This window comes from Manduca sexta, chromosome 4 (assembly GCF_014839805.1).
Source record: "Manduca sexta isolate Smith_Timp_Sample1 chromosome 4, JHU_Msex_v1.0, whole genome shotgun sequence".
Lineage (NCBI taxonomy): Eukaryota > Metazoa > Arthropoda > Insecta > Lepidoptera > Sphingidae > Manduca > Manduca sexta.
The window spans coordinates 10,288,697-10,303,770 of record NC_051118.1 but is presented as its reverse complement, the minus strand read 5'-3'; the positions used below and the strand labels follow the sequence as shown (position 1 = coordinate 10,303,770).

The 15,074-nt window shown below is 36.3% G+C and overlaps 1 pseudogene; it reads left to right on the top strand.

The window, feature by feature from the left end:
- The first annotated feature begins 11,850 nt into the window (after positions 1-11,850).
- LOC119190285 lies at positions 11,851-14,854 on the top strand (annotated as a pseudogene).
- The last annotated feature ends 220 nt before the right edge of the window (positions 14,855-15,074 follow it).

The following is a 15,074-nucleotide window of genomic DNA, read 5'->3' as shown; positions in this document are numbered from 1 at the left end:
ATGAGTTAAAAAAATCACATACTTACCTAAACGCCATATTTAAAACAAAGCTGTCCTTTACTTAGAAAGCTTTGTAATTGCAAACAGACGGATTCGCCCTCGTAAACGGAAATATTTGCTACAAAATTTGCTTACTGTAAGAAACCATCTTTATACAATTTTAATGTACTAGAAGTTCAGCGCACACCTGGTGCTAAGTATCCTGCAAAACGCGGTATACACGTTTCCAATTTCAGTTTAATGTTCTTTAATATTGCTGGAAGTGTGTCAATATAGTTTTCTTAAGAAGTAATGTGTTGTCTTATTGAACCAGCAGATTCCAGCATATTTGTGTTTTGCAACATAGTTTTAGATCGATCATAGATAGTGCTACAATTATACGAACTTTTTTCTCAAATACAAAATTTTCTCAGGATTTGCTTCTGAAATTTATGTAAGAATAAACCTCCTTCTCCTTCTCCTTCTCCTTCTCCTTCTCCTTCTCCTTCTCCTTCTCCTTCTCCTTCTCCTTCTCCTTCTCCTTCTCCTTCTCCTTCTCCTTCTCCTTCTCCTTCTCCTTCTCCTTCTCCTTCTCCTTCTCCTTCTCCTTCTCCTTCTCCTTCTCCTTCTCCTTCTCCTTCTCCTTCTCCTTCTCCTTCTCCTTCTCCTTCTCCTTCTCCTTCTCCTTCTCCTTCTCCTTCTCCTTCTCCTTCTCCTTCTCCTTCTCCTTCTCCTTCTCCTTCTCCTTCTCCTTCTCCTTCTCCTTCTCCTTCTCCTTCTCCTTCTCCTTCTCCTTCTCCTTCTCCTTCTCCTTCTCCTTCTCCTTCTCCTTCTCCTTCTCCTTCTCCTTCTCCTTCTCCTTCTCCTTTCTCCTTCTCCTTCTCCTTCTCCTTCTCCTTCTCCTTCTCCTTCTCCTTCTCCTTCTCCTTCTCCTTCTCCTTCTCCTTCTCCTTCTCCTTCTCCTTCTCCTTCTCCTTCTCCTTCCCCTTCTCCTCCTCCTTTCCTTTCCATTCCTTTCCTTCCTTTCCTTCCTCTCCTTCCTTCCTTCCTTTCCTTCCTTTCCTTTCCTTTCCTTCCTTTCCTTCCTTTCCTTCCTTTCCTTCCTTTCCTTCCTTTCCTTCCTTTCCTTCCTTTCCTTCCTTTCCTTCCTTTCCTTCCTTTCCTTCCTTTCCTTCCTTTCCTTCCTTTCCTTCCTTTCCTTCCTTTCCTTCCTTTCCTTCCTTTCCTTCCTTTCCTTCCTTTCCTTCCTTTCCTTCCTTTCCTTCCTTTCCTTCCTTTCCTTCCTTTCTTTTCTTTTCTTTCTTTTTCTTTCCTCGTCTTTTGCTCTCTTTTCTTTTCTTTTAATTATTCCTTTCTTTTCTTTCTTCCTTTTTATTCAGTTTTAATTTCGTCAAAAGGATGTAATAAGCAACGTTTTGTTTATTATTGACTGTTGTTACATTTTACTGAGTTAAAATAAATGTACCTTATATTATTAAATGCCTTGGTGGCATATGTGAATTACATGCTAAGTACAATAGTACACTGAGTTGCGCGATCGAATTCTGGATCAAGCAAAATAAATGGGATTTTTTTTGCTGAATATCAGGGGAGAGAGAATATCCGGAGTCTGGAATTTGATCTCGATATAACGATATGCACACCCCTATCGTATCTTCACTTGGCTAAAAATGGATTCCCGATTGAAAATCTGTCTACCCCTACGAAGATACTGGCGTGATGCAGTGTTACATAATTGTAACTCCATTTCCAACTAGGATAGAAACACTTCTAACAAAACTCGAAAAAAAAACCTGATTTTCGTATCAACTGTCGAACAACTGATTCGTATTAAATTGGGAATGTCACACGCCTTCTCGCAACTGAATGTAGCTTATTATTCCCAATATTCACTGTACAGGAATTTTTACTCCAATATTAGATTTTTAAGAACAGTGGCATCCTTTGTTTCTGTTTCTTTTGCCTTAAATACATTTTTAATAAACTAAAGACTATCTGTGGATTATTGACTCATCAAACATCGTGAAAGTTGAAAATGTATAGTTTACTCGGCTTCTATCAAGCTTTTACTCATAGTAAAAAGGACAAATATAGAAAATAGTCACCGGCCATAAACATCCATAATAAAGATATTAAAACTTTTTGGTGATTATTAAAACTGGCTAGATTTTTCAAGAAGTCATTTAAAACAATTTTTAAAAATAGAATATTAAAAACAAAACTGCTATGTGAACTTGCATTAATATTTGAAAGAGAATGTACGTCGACGACGCAACGGAACAAAGCTCGATCAACATTGTGCAGGCTTATGCAATAAAAAAAAGTTTCTATTATCTGGTAATGGTATTCATACATATCCATGATGTGTACGGTTATGGATTCCAATATATTGAAAGCTAAAATAAATTTAAAACCGCCGACATTGTCGAGGCAAGCGAATTTTAACAGGCGTGAGGGAAAGGTCCTTGTTGTGGTAAATTAGGTAAAAAATTGCCTCTACGTTTTAGCTTGCTTTTATGCTATAGACGTGATGAGACACTGTTTGATTCTTATTACAGGCAATGTTTATGTGGATTTTTTAACAATTACAAACAAACGAATACACATCACGCCTTTACCCTCGAAAGAGTAGATAGAGTTGCAACAAAGGCACCAAATTTTAGCCATGTGTTTTCCGTCCCATAAAGTGTTAGGCGGCGATCCTATTTACATATTCCTGAATCCAAGTTGATATTGAGAAAAAACCCAATAACACTTAAAACAGGTAATTTTAATTCTTCTAATAAATTTTAGTTGTTATAGTAAATATCAAAGTTCAAGAGGAATTGAAAACGAGATCAAATTATTTGGTAAAATTACGTGCCCTCGTACAAGTGCTGTCACCTCACCGCGTATAATAATTTCACACGACTCGTCGCTTCGAGACGTTTCGATAAAGCTCCTGATATGTACCGGGAGCTTAACAGCTAAGCTTTAAGCTCTACAGGGCTTTACCTTAATAAATAGTGGTAATTTCTATTATACATCTAATAATAATAATAATATCAGCCCTGTATTATATACTTGCCCACTGCTGAGCACGGGCCTCCTCTACTACTGAGAGGGATTAGGCCTTAGTCCACCACGCTGGCCTAGTGCGGATTGGTAGACTTCACACACCTTTGAAATTTCTATAGAAGAACTTCTCAGATGTGCAGGTTTCCTCACGATGTTTTCCTTCACCGTTAAAGCGAACGATAAATTCACAAAGAATACGTGCACATGATTTTTTAGAAAAGTCAGAGGTGTGTGCCCTAGGGTTTTAAACCTGCGGACATTCGTTTCGGCAGTCCGTTCCACTTCCAACTAGGCTATCACTATTTCAATAACAAATATATTTTTTTAAATAAATGAGTATTCGTCGACTCCCAGACTAAGTAAAATCGCTGACAGTTTATGTAGATTAACGAAATTGGGACGAAGGGGTATCGTAAAGGCACTTATCTAAGGCGCTGTTTACACGCAAGTTAAACGCCAGGTCTGGCACTTTATCACTTGTTTACACTGGAGTCTAAACGCTTTTAGAAGAGCAAATGCTGAGGGGAATTTAAGTTAAATTATGATTTAGAACTCGTTGACTGAAGCACCTCTGTTTATTACTTTTCACAATTGATTTTTTTACGTGTACAGCAAAGACCCCACTGCACCTGATGGTAAGTGGAGTGGGGTTCAACAGAATGTTTACTGATGAAAGATAATCACCCCTCGCCAGTCGACACGATTAAACTGGCCTGGAACCGAATATACACACCCAACTAGGCTTTTATCGCTTTTCAGTCAAATATTAATTGAATATTTTCAAACCGTTCGAAAAAAGTCCTCGTCAGTCGACAAAATTATGCCGGCCCGTTGGAACCGGATATACACAGTCTGATCCCGGAGCGACACACTTACGTGGGCCACTATGGCGGGTTTTAACACCTTGTGTACGGTGGTCGCTATCTGGACGGATATAAAATATATCCTACCACCAGCAAACAATAATGACTATATCGTTCATTTATATTTTACAAATTAATTTGCAATACCGATCAACGCACTCTGAGGAATTAATGTCATGTTTCATAAAAACAATAATTTTATAGATACATCACTGATTTCCTATAAACAAAACTTCATAAAAAGTTGGTAATTCATTATTTAAAAAGCGGCGACACACTAGTTGGGTATAGAACGTACTGTCGAGACGAATGTTCGCAGGTTCAAACTCAAGGGCACACACCTCTGACTTATCTAAAATCATGTGTGTATTCTTTGTGAATTATCGCTTGCTTTAAAGGTGAAGAAAAACATCGTGAGGAAACCTGCATACCTGAGAAAAACCTAAAAACCTGAGAAATTCTCTATAGAAATTTTGATTGTGAAGTCTACCAATCCGCACTAGGCCAGCGTGGTGGACTAAGGCCTAATCCCTCTCAGTAGTAGATGAGGCCCGTGCCCAATGGGACAGTATAATACAGGGCTGATATTATGATTATATTAAATTACTATTGAACGTCAAAAAGCCGATATAGCCAAAATATACAGACAAACTCGTACACAAAACTCTCATACAACTTACCAACTTAATGTATGCAAATGAAAACTAAACGCCCATAAACCAGTGAGCAATGCCCAATTCAGCTAAAAACAATATCATGAATTATGAATTTGGTTATCATAGTTGGAGAGTCTTCATTCGACGCTACGAGACAAAGGGCTTGCATACATTTGCATATTTCGCGATCTGGGTCCTAACTGAGATTTACTGGTTACATTTGCAATAGTTTGATTTGATTTCTGAAGTCCGGAACTGTGTATATTTTACTTCCTATTTAATTACTTTGTTCTGTCCTAAATTGGAGATGAAACATATAATCAGAGTACAACGCCATCTATCGTGTCCAATTGTGAATCTAAAACATTCTGGATCTCGAAAACACATTTTGAATTTCGTCGAAATAGGTCCAATAGTTGAGGAAGAGTTTACACGTACAGAAGAATTATATTTATCCATAAATAAATAAAAAGCAGGTGTCTACTAAATTCACATTCATCAACGTACGAAGTTAAAATAATGAGGTTTTCAAGGTTTCTAATCTTTTGGCGCAAATTTCTTATTTTGTCTTTTCGTAGGAGAATCCTCTACTAACTATTAGAAATCTTAAAAAAAGTCAAATAAAATCGGCTAAGTCGTTCGCTTGGCATGACAAAGGGAAATATCATAATTATTTTTATATAGATATCTAATAGTTAAGTATGAAACTTCATCTTGCAGAGCTAATACCTACATCGAGAACGAAATATTTAAATTTAGAACAATGTGTCTTAAAACGAATGGTAATAGAGGCCAGTGTTCTATAAAAATAATATTCTATAATCGATACCATAGATTAACTGCTACAATAATATTATTAAAGTAGCTCTCATACTTTCTGATCTCCTAGTCACAAAACTCGATAAAACAAAGTAATTTCGGCGTAAAATACCTTCCAACTTCCTTTTACTATTAAAATGAGATCTACAGCCCCCATATAAATTAAAGTGGCATTCAGACAAAGGATTTTACTGTAATAAAACAATGCTCGGCCACATTGTCGAAAAGTTACAAATACCGGATCAAGGTCCCACCCCTTCCTACGTGAGGAACCCTTTACACTTACAGACATGGAACACAATTAACTAACAATGAAATTAGGCACTTTTAATAGTATTTTAGCCGTTCCTTTTTCTAAAGAGACTTATAGCTTTATATAAAGCTGTTAATTTAGGTATTAAACGTAGATAAGCACTATGTGAATAATTGTTAATAACGCAGAATGTCGCAATGAGGGTGACATGTTCTTATAGAACCAAACCCTCTATAAATAAATAAAGATAAAAAAAACTAACAATGGAATTAATTAATAGAATAAAATATTAAAGTAAACAACCTTTGATACACAGCACGGGCAGAAAAAAGGTTGCAATGGTTTTGCAAGATCATCATATAATAATTTTTAGACAGATTTCAATACTGTAAGTTTTTTTTTCGATATGATTACTAAAAATAACAACTATTCTTCTCCGATAGTTGTATCAATTCAAATTCATAAACTACTGTAAAGATTTGGATGAAATTTGACACACGTTGACCACATTCTGGATTAACATAGACTTCTTTACCCGCGAATCTATAAGCTTTTATTCCAGAATAGGCCTTTTACACAGGCAATACTAGAAGAAAAACATAGCTTTAAAAACCTACTCTTGAGTAGAGAATGTTGATCGTCTCGTATCTTGTAAAGGGGTCTCAGAGTTCCTGTTTAAAACGTAGACACGAACATAAGGCGTATTTGCATGCAAATTGGTTTGCGCGACTTACGGCTCGTACAGAACCGCCATGTACGCAAATTCGGGCCCTTAACGATGTTAACTGTAATACAACACTTTATCTACTTAAGGTTTTAAATTAAGAATCATTTAGGTGTTTTAAAGCACATATTTGTATAGCAAAATGTGAAGTATGAATTAAATCGCGGCTAGGCGTCCTAATTTGAATATTATGTCGAATAAGTTAGCTCTTCTTTTCAAAACATTCTTCTCTGGAACGCACACCCGCTCGAAATGTCGTCCTTCACTCGACTAGTTTTTAAAATGAGAGTCCGGCAACTATTGTTATTATTTTTTTATATACTTGCATGACAAAATGATCGCACTGTCATCATCTCAGCCACAGGAAGTTCACTGCTGAACATAGGCCTCCCCCAAGGATCTCCACGTCGACCTGTTGGAAGCGGCCTGCATCCAGCGACCTTAGCCAGGTCGTCCGCACTGTACCTAATAGTAATTGGAGTGGGGTCCAATAAAATGTCGACTGAGAAGAGCTGACTACCCTCGACAGACAACACAAACACGACAAACAACACGCTGTCTTAGTGCGGATTGGTAGACTTCACACACCTTCGAAATTCCTACAGAGAACTTCTCAAATGTACAGGTTTCCTCACGATGTTTTCCTTCACCGTTAAAGCGAACGATAAATTCACAAAGAACACACACATGATTTTAGATAAATCAGAGGTGTGTGCCCTTGGGATTTGAACCTGCGGACATTCGTCTCGGCAGTCCGTTCCACACTCAACTAGGCTATCGCCGCTTTTTGAAAAATTTCACCCTTCGCCACTGGTCTATATGAGCTATGAACTATCAGATAAATAAATCGTATCACGTTTCCGTACGAATGTTATGACAGAAGGTTTATCCCGAATGTGTTGCCGAACGGATTCGTTTAAATCCAAATCTGTCCCGTACTACTAGGGCGAGGGACTCGAATTTCCATTTCCCCAGTGTTATTATAGGGTCGAATAACCATATAATTTTGCCCGTGGAACCAAAGCTAAAATAAATGATAGTAAAAACATTTATTTTGTTTACCTATAAACATTACAAGTTCGGAGGTAAGAAACATAGAAAAAAACAGTCAAATTCATAAACTCCTCCTTTTTTGAATTCGGTTAACAAAATCAAAGCAAAATAAATTTCTTTAATATACACCCATAACGACGTAGTATATTATATTATACGTTAAGGCTACTCTTAGGTATTTTTTTTTATTCCTGTGAATGACGAGACGAGCTTGCCGTTCGCCTGATAGTAAGCGATACGACCTCCCATAAACAGTAGAAACACTAACACCTTGTATTACAAACTATTGTTCAGTATTCCACTGCGGTCGCCATCCCGAAACATGAGATGTTAAGTCTTATTATGTCCAGTATTTACATTGGCTACAATGGCCTTAAAAACAGACCACAAGAACTACACACTGCTACTTGGCGACAGAAATAGACATTGCAGTGGTACCAGGCGGACTCTCTCACATGAGGGACCTACCACTAGTAAAAGGTATTAAGTCTTATTATATCCAATAGTTACAATGGGGTATATAATAGGCTTCCTCCAACTTGTTCCACAAGCAAAATGTCACATTGATAATCCTATAATAAATAAAAAGGGTCAAACTTAATCGCAACAAATAGTAGTGGTGTGTTTTAAGTATAAGAGCGCATCGAGCGGACTGATTGAATAGTCCCTCCGGAGCCCATCAGTCATGTCGCGGCTCTAATCCGACGTGACTCGGTTTTATTGTCCTCCCTACATACCTTTTTAGTTATATAAAGCGGTTTAAATTTGTGCAATTGGAGCAGACTGAAACGTTGTCATAATACAGGGTCATTCTGACATTGCGTTACTAAATGAAACCGCATATTAATCTACTTGGGAACAACACTTTACAATAAGTTACTTGAACCGTGTATGTAAAATAAAATGTGTAAGTTTCGAATAAAATAAATATTAAAAAGAAGTCATTTTTATTTTACGCGCCCTAATGTCACTACTACTACTCTAAAAGAATTCGTCGCAGTGGCAACATAATACTTTCAGTCAGAAATACACCCACGCACACACCACATTCGCATTATACTACAAAATGATCAAAAAATCAGAAAACCAAAACCTTGGTGAAAATATTCATTATTAATGGATGATTTTTGGCACAATGTCAGCAAAGATGAAGACGAGTATGGTTTCATTTAGTAACGCAATGTCAATTGACCCTGTACAATAATATCAGCCCTGTACTATCCCGCTGCTGGGCACAGGCCTTCTCTTCTATCAAGAAGGATAACGCAGTCACCACGTTAATAAAAATTTCGAGGGTATGTGAAGTCTACCAATCCGCACTAGGCCAGCGTGGTGGACTAAGGCCTTATCCTCGCAGTAGTAAAGGACGCCTGTGCCCAGCAGTGGGACAGTATATAATACAGGGCTAATATTATTATACTGCGTATATCCGGTTCCAACAGTACGGCATAATTGTGTCGACTGTCAAAGGGTTATCATCCCTCGTCAGTCGACATTCTATTGGATACCACTTCACTTACCATCAGGTGCAACGGGTTCACTTTGCTATGTCTGTAAAAAAAAATTAAACTCAGAGACAGATTGTGATTTATATTCATTGTTGACAAGAGCGTGGTGACGTCACAAGGTGTCTCAGTTGCGCGATGGCCATTCCACAACATGTCCAATCGTATTACCAAAATAAACTGTAATACATAACATTTTAAATCAAAATCCGATGGCGACGTGTTTACAAAACTAACAAATCAATAACAATCATTTTTATATCAATTCTATTGTAAATATAACGTTATTGAACAATCAAACGAGCAAAGAAATCTGACGGTTTACCACGATGTGAAACGGTATTGTCGCAGTTGGAATTATTTATCAGTATTACAAGAACTAAAGACTACTCTTGATTCTGAAAAGCAAAAAAAGAAAATAGATACACAAAAAGGATCCAACCCACTAAATGACACTTTTGAAATAGTCAAGATTGAAGATTTTTATATTTTGTTAATAAAAAGTTCAAATTATATTTTGACTAAGATGTTTTTAATGGAAAATATAGTCCTTACAAACTAGAACTAATTTGGTATACTCGGTTCATTTTCGACCATACTGTGGGTTGGATCGTTTTTGCGTATCTACATCCAATTATTCTAATGTGCCGGATAAAAATTCAAGACCTATTAAATTTAATAAACCTCATATAATAATAATAATAATATCATCAGCCCTGTATTATATACTTGCCCACTGCTGAGCACGGGCCTCCTCTACTACTGAGAGGGATTAAGCCTTAGCCCACCACGCTGGCCTAGTGCGGTTGGTAGACTTCACACACCTTCGAAATTCCTATAGAGAAATTCTCAGATGTGCAGATTTCCTCACGATGTTTTCCTTCACCGTTAAAACGAACGATAAATTCACAAAAAAAACACACATAATTTTAGAAAAGTCAGAGGTGTGTGCCGCTGGAAATATAAAGCACCGTATTCATATAAGATACCGGAAATAAAACAGAAGTATATAAATTTACATCCAACACGGAGTAACAATACCACTTGCACATGTACTGTGTCAGCCATCGTCAGCAATTTTATCCATCTCGGCATTCCGCACCGCTCGGCTGCAAAGAAAAATTTAAGTGGTAAAGAACGAGCGATCTTATGCTGATAGTAAATCGTCTGGCGGACCATATATCATGCAGCCACTCGAATGGGTGAATAAGTGCCTTTTAAGGCTCAGTCATTTTAACGCTTGGGCACACTTGACTGAATATACTTTCATAAGGCTTTTTTGGTCTCAAAGCCTTAGGCAAAATGCATTTATAGTATACCGAAGTTTATATATATACTCCGAGATATTATAGAAGACATCGGGCCTATTACGTGGCGTACTTTATGAATTTAGAATGATTGATTCAACACAAATATCTGCATACTGTTGTATGTTAATACTTGCGTTGATTTGTTGCAGCTATCTGTATGAAATTTCCGACTTGCCCCCGCCCACTAGTAAAAACCTGATTACGCCCATGCTATCTGTATTTTTACAAAAACCTCAATGAACCTTTAGATTTCAGTCTGCAATTCTTTGTTATTTATGGTTTTGGGTAACATTGCTATTGCATATGGACAGGCGTAGCGTTAACTATATCACGTGCTGACCCTTTAACGCACCAAGCGCGTAGATTAAATTTCCTTAGCCTTAAACGTACTTAGTCTAAAAAAACAAAAGTCTAGATCTTTATGATAAACTGATGTGGCCTAAACTTCATAGAAATATTTTCTTTACTGTTTACATTATCAGAAAATATAAAGGAAATTTCTATTCTACTCCGCACATACTACTTGATGGAAATTGAGCACAACAGAATCTGGGTCAACTGAAACATAATGAAAATGAATGTTTTAAACGATGCGAGACATTTTTCGGGAGAGAGTAGACAAAAACATTTTAAATTAAGAAGTTTGGCGTTATAACGTGATGTGTAATTCAAACTACAATTAACATTACACAAAAGTTGCCATCACCAAAAATATTAAAATTATTGTAACAATTAAGTTTCCTTTTTTTTATTGCTCAGCAATAAAAAAAGTCAAGATTACAAATACTAGCTAAGCTGGTGAGAAAATTATATATTTTTTAACGAATAAAATATTTACAAGTAAAGACATTTTAAAACTATATAAGTAGTTAGTTATAGAACCCTTTTTTTACAACATACATCACTAGTACATTACTAACTCACCATCAAATTGAGAGAACTTTTACGTCACATCCTTCATGTAAATTCTAAACGAATTATTTTTATAAATTGTATCCAATCATGTTACTGAAAACGATAACAACAGTTATGAATATTTTATAGCAAATGTTACACAGAAATCAGTAAGTATTTTTAATATTATGGCTACATGCCTTGTTAAAAAATAAGAATATCCAGTATAGAAAATCAAAGTAAAAACAATACTATACATTGGAATCGGTGTCCAATACTGGTGTCCCTATTAAATATTAATGTTAGTCTTTCGTAGCTATATATTTTGGGCATTTGTTTTAGCACAATTTATCATCTCTATTAACCATGGCTTTAAAGTCGTTAAAAATTTAAAATGCTTCTCTCAGTTACTAATGCAATTTAAATCTATGGTGGAATAAAACATTCTTATCTTAATAAAACATTACTAATAAAATATAATTGAATTCGTGTTACTTTTATGGATTTACAATGATAAAAGTATTAAAAATACGTATTTATTGTACGAAATTAGGAACGAACTTGCGGGAGAATCGTAAAATAGAACGACGTACAACCAGTGGCGCCCTCTTGATAACCGAAATTGTTACGTCATGTACACGACGTCCATTTCCGTGCCACCATTTTGTATTCGTCTCTTGTCTATAATTTTCGAATAGATCGTCTTTATGGGTACGGTCCGTAGATAATTTTTACTCTTTGGATACCTTATTGTGGTCTCTGATTTCTATGTGTCAAAACAATGCCTGGGCCTAATAAATGTTTAATTTGCAGATTCGTGCCGATGTATTATAAAACACAAACAGTAAAATGGAAATGGAAACTTCGTGGTCTAATTTCTGTCGGTGTTGCTTGTCCGCCGATTCTGAAGTGTCACTTTTGGAATCTCAAGATAATCTGAAGGATAAATTCCGTGAAGTAACTACGATCAGGGTGCGTATTGTTAATAGTTTGCGCGGGAAACATAGAAATGGGTGATATATTCTATGTAATAATTTTATTACATTGTACCTACAATGTTCATGTCTGTACAAGCGAACGCATAACCTCTTTACATATATTTTGTCATATAATCAAATGATAAAAAAATAAAAATATTTTTGAGGTTACATTTCATACTACATAAAAAACCCTTATGAAATATTAAATAATATACATTTCTGAAACTATATTAGTTAATAAAATACATGCTTCTAAGTAGGTATTCAGTTGGATCATTGTAACCTCATTATTGTTAAAGAATCTTTATAAGTACTATATTTAACTAGGCAACAGTAAAACACATAAAACAAATGCATTTTAAACATATCCATCCTTTTTTTATAAGAACATCGTAATAAGCATATTATTAAAATTTTAACCAATACATAGACCTTAATATCTTTGATAAAATGCAATAAATCATTTTATAATATTAATTTAATAATTCCAATCCATTCCAGGTGTGTGCAGACGATGGTCTGCCCCAAAAGTTATGCACAGAGTGTTTTACCATCCTGATGACCGCTTATCAATTTCGTAAGCAATGCATCAAAATGGACACAGAGCTGCGTGCACAACTAAACATAATTCTCAGTGACCGTAATGAAAAAGGCTCTGAAGTTATCGAACAAACATCAAATTACGAGGAACCAACTGAAGAAGAAATAGCAAATGACCCTGTTAAACAATTGGAAGCTATAATTAAAAAAGAACCAACAGACAGTGATGATGATTATTATTATGTCCTAGTCATTGATGACCCCAAAGACAAGGAGTCTAAGGAGAATGAGACGTCACAAGATACAATGAACCAGGAACAAATTAAAATTGAAGTAAATGATGAAACAAACGCAATAGAGTCATACACAGAGCCACAACACCACACTCAGTTTGAACAAAACCATTGATCAAGTTCTTGATGTCTAACACCAAAGTGCCTGTTAACGTGCCAGCTACTATTCTAGAAAATGAAGAGGAGGGCCAGGAAGAAGATATGGTATCCATGAATGTAGATGAAACGCAAGACAGCACCTCACAGGACCAAGGCCTACAGCAAGCAGAAGATGGACTCGAAGAAACAATTGCAGATGAGCTCTCCCAGGACATTGTGGACAATTCCAAGAATTACATCAAAATACTAACATCTGCAGGTAGTGATGGTACTATACTTTTGAAAAGTAATGATGGAATCCAATATTTAACTGACACCCAATTAGTAGCAAATGAAAATGATGGCGACCCAATGGGGCAAGAAGTAATACTTTGTGAAGGTGATGAATCATCACAATTTCAAGTCTTAAAGTATGATGGATCAGAGCTGGTTATAGAATATGCCGATGATGGGCAAATTGCAACTGTATTGCAACAAGAAGATGGCACATTTCTGTGTGACTGTGGGGAGCAGTTTGAAGACTTAGCAGAGTATGAAAAGCATCAATACAAACATAATCCTGGGGGAGAGAACCTCTGCAACTTATGTGGCAAAGGATTTGAGTCTCCTGAGATTTTGGCTGGACATATGCTGCTCCACAGTGTCACAGGAGTCCTAATTACATGCCCATACTGTAACCAATTAATAAAACGGACAGCACTCACACAACACATAAAATATGGACATAACAACATCAAACCCCGCTGCAACATATGCTTGAAAACATTTGCAAATCCCAACAATTTGAAACGCCATTTAATGATCCACAGTGGGATAAGAGAATTTGAGTGCGACATCTGTTTCAAAAGGTTCAGCCAAAAGATCACAATGCAAACGCATAGATTGACGCACATGAACCCATTCACATGCCACAGCTGTGAACAGTCGTTTGAAAGTAAAGCTGATTTGACAACTCACAAAGATTCCGGAGAGTGCTCAAAGTCCAAAGTTATTAAGGTTAAGGAAGAACTGATGAAAACAATCAAGCAGGAAGTGACCACTAATCTTGGCAAACTGTTGGGATATGCATGTTCGTTATGCAAGAAGATGTTTTCGATGGAGTCTGCTTTAGAACAACATGTTGAGACCACCCACATTGTCGATCCAACTGAGTTACTGTGCTCGGAGTGTGGAGAGGTCCTACCTTCGAAAAAAGATATGCAATTGCACATACTGTCACATAAGAACTTAAAGCCCAAGAATGCGAAGAGGTTTGAGTGCAGTATTTGTGGCAAAGGATGTGCCAGTCAAGCCATGCTCCTCATGCATGAGAGAGTGCACACAAATGAACGACCATTTCCATGCCAGCTTTGTTCACTCACGGGTTCAAGACGAAAACTCATTTACGGACGCATCAACTCACCTCATACAAGGGAAAAGAAGTTTGGATGTTCTGTCTGTATGAAGTTCTTTGCTCTCAAAGGCAATTTGGTGGTACATTTACGGACACACACTGGGGAAAGACCCTATGTTTGCTCTCTATGTGGGGAAGCTTTCATAGACTCAAAGTATCTCAAAAAGCACAAATTAAAGAAACATGCTATAGAAAATGTCCCATGGAATCAATACTAAAGTAGCATAATATTAACTTATTTAATAAATTAAGGGCAATATTTTGTAAATATATTCTCTTGAGTTGAACACCTGTTGGTATGCGGAAAGCATGTTTTAGTTGTACACTATAATATATTGAAGCCACATGGTATGGAAGTTAGTTGTTAAGTTTTTTTATATTATGTTCTAGCTGTATTGGTCTGTCTGCCGCTTAATAAATATATGATACGCATCGGTTTTATTTGTCTATGTAAAAATTTAAGTTGTCAATAATCCCTTTTTTTTAGGAAAGTACACCTGATTGACCTGCAAAACCAGAAAAATGACGAATATTACGCATTTGAGTTTCTACTACGCTGTGTACAAAAATACAACACTTCACATAATATGATATTGCATCCATTTCCATTGTCTAACTTAATTTTCATTAAGATTACAAAATATAGAAATCAAGTT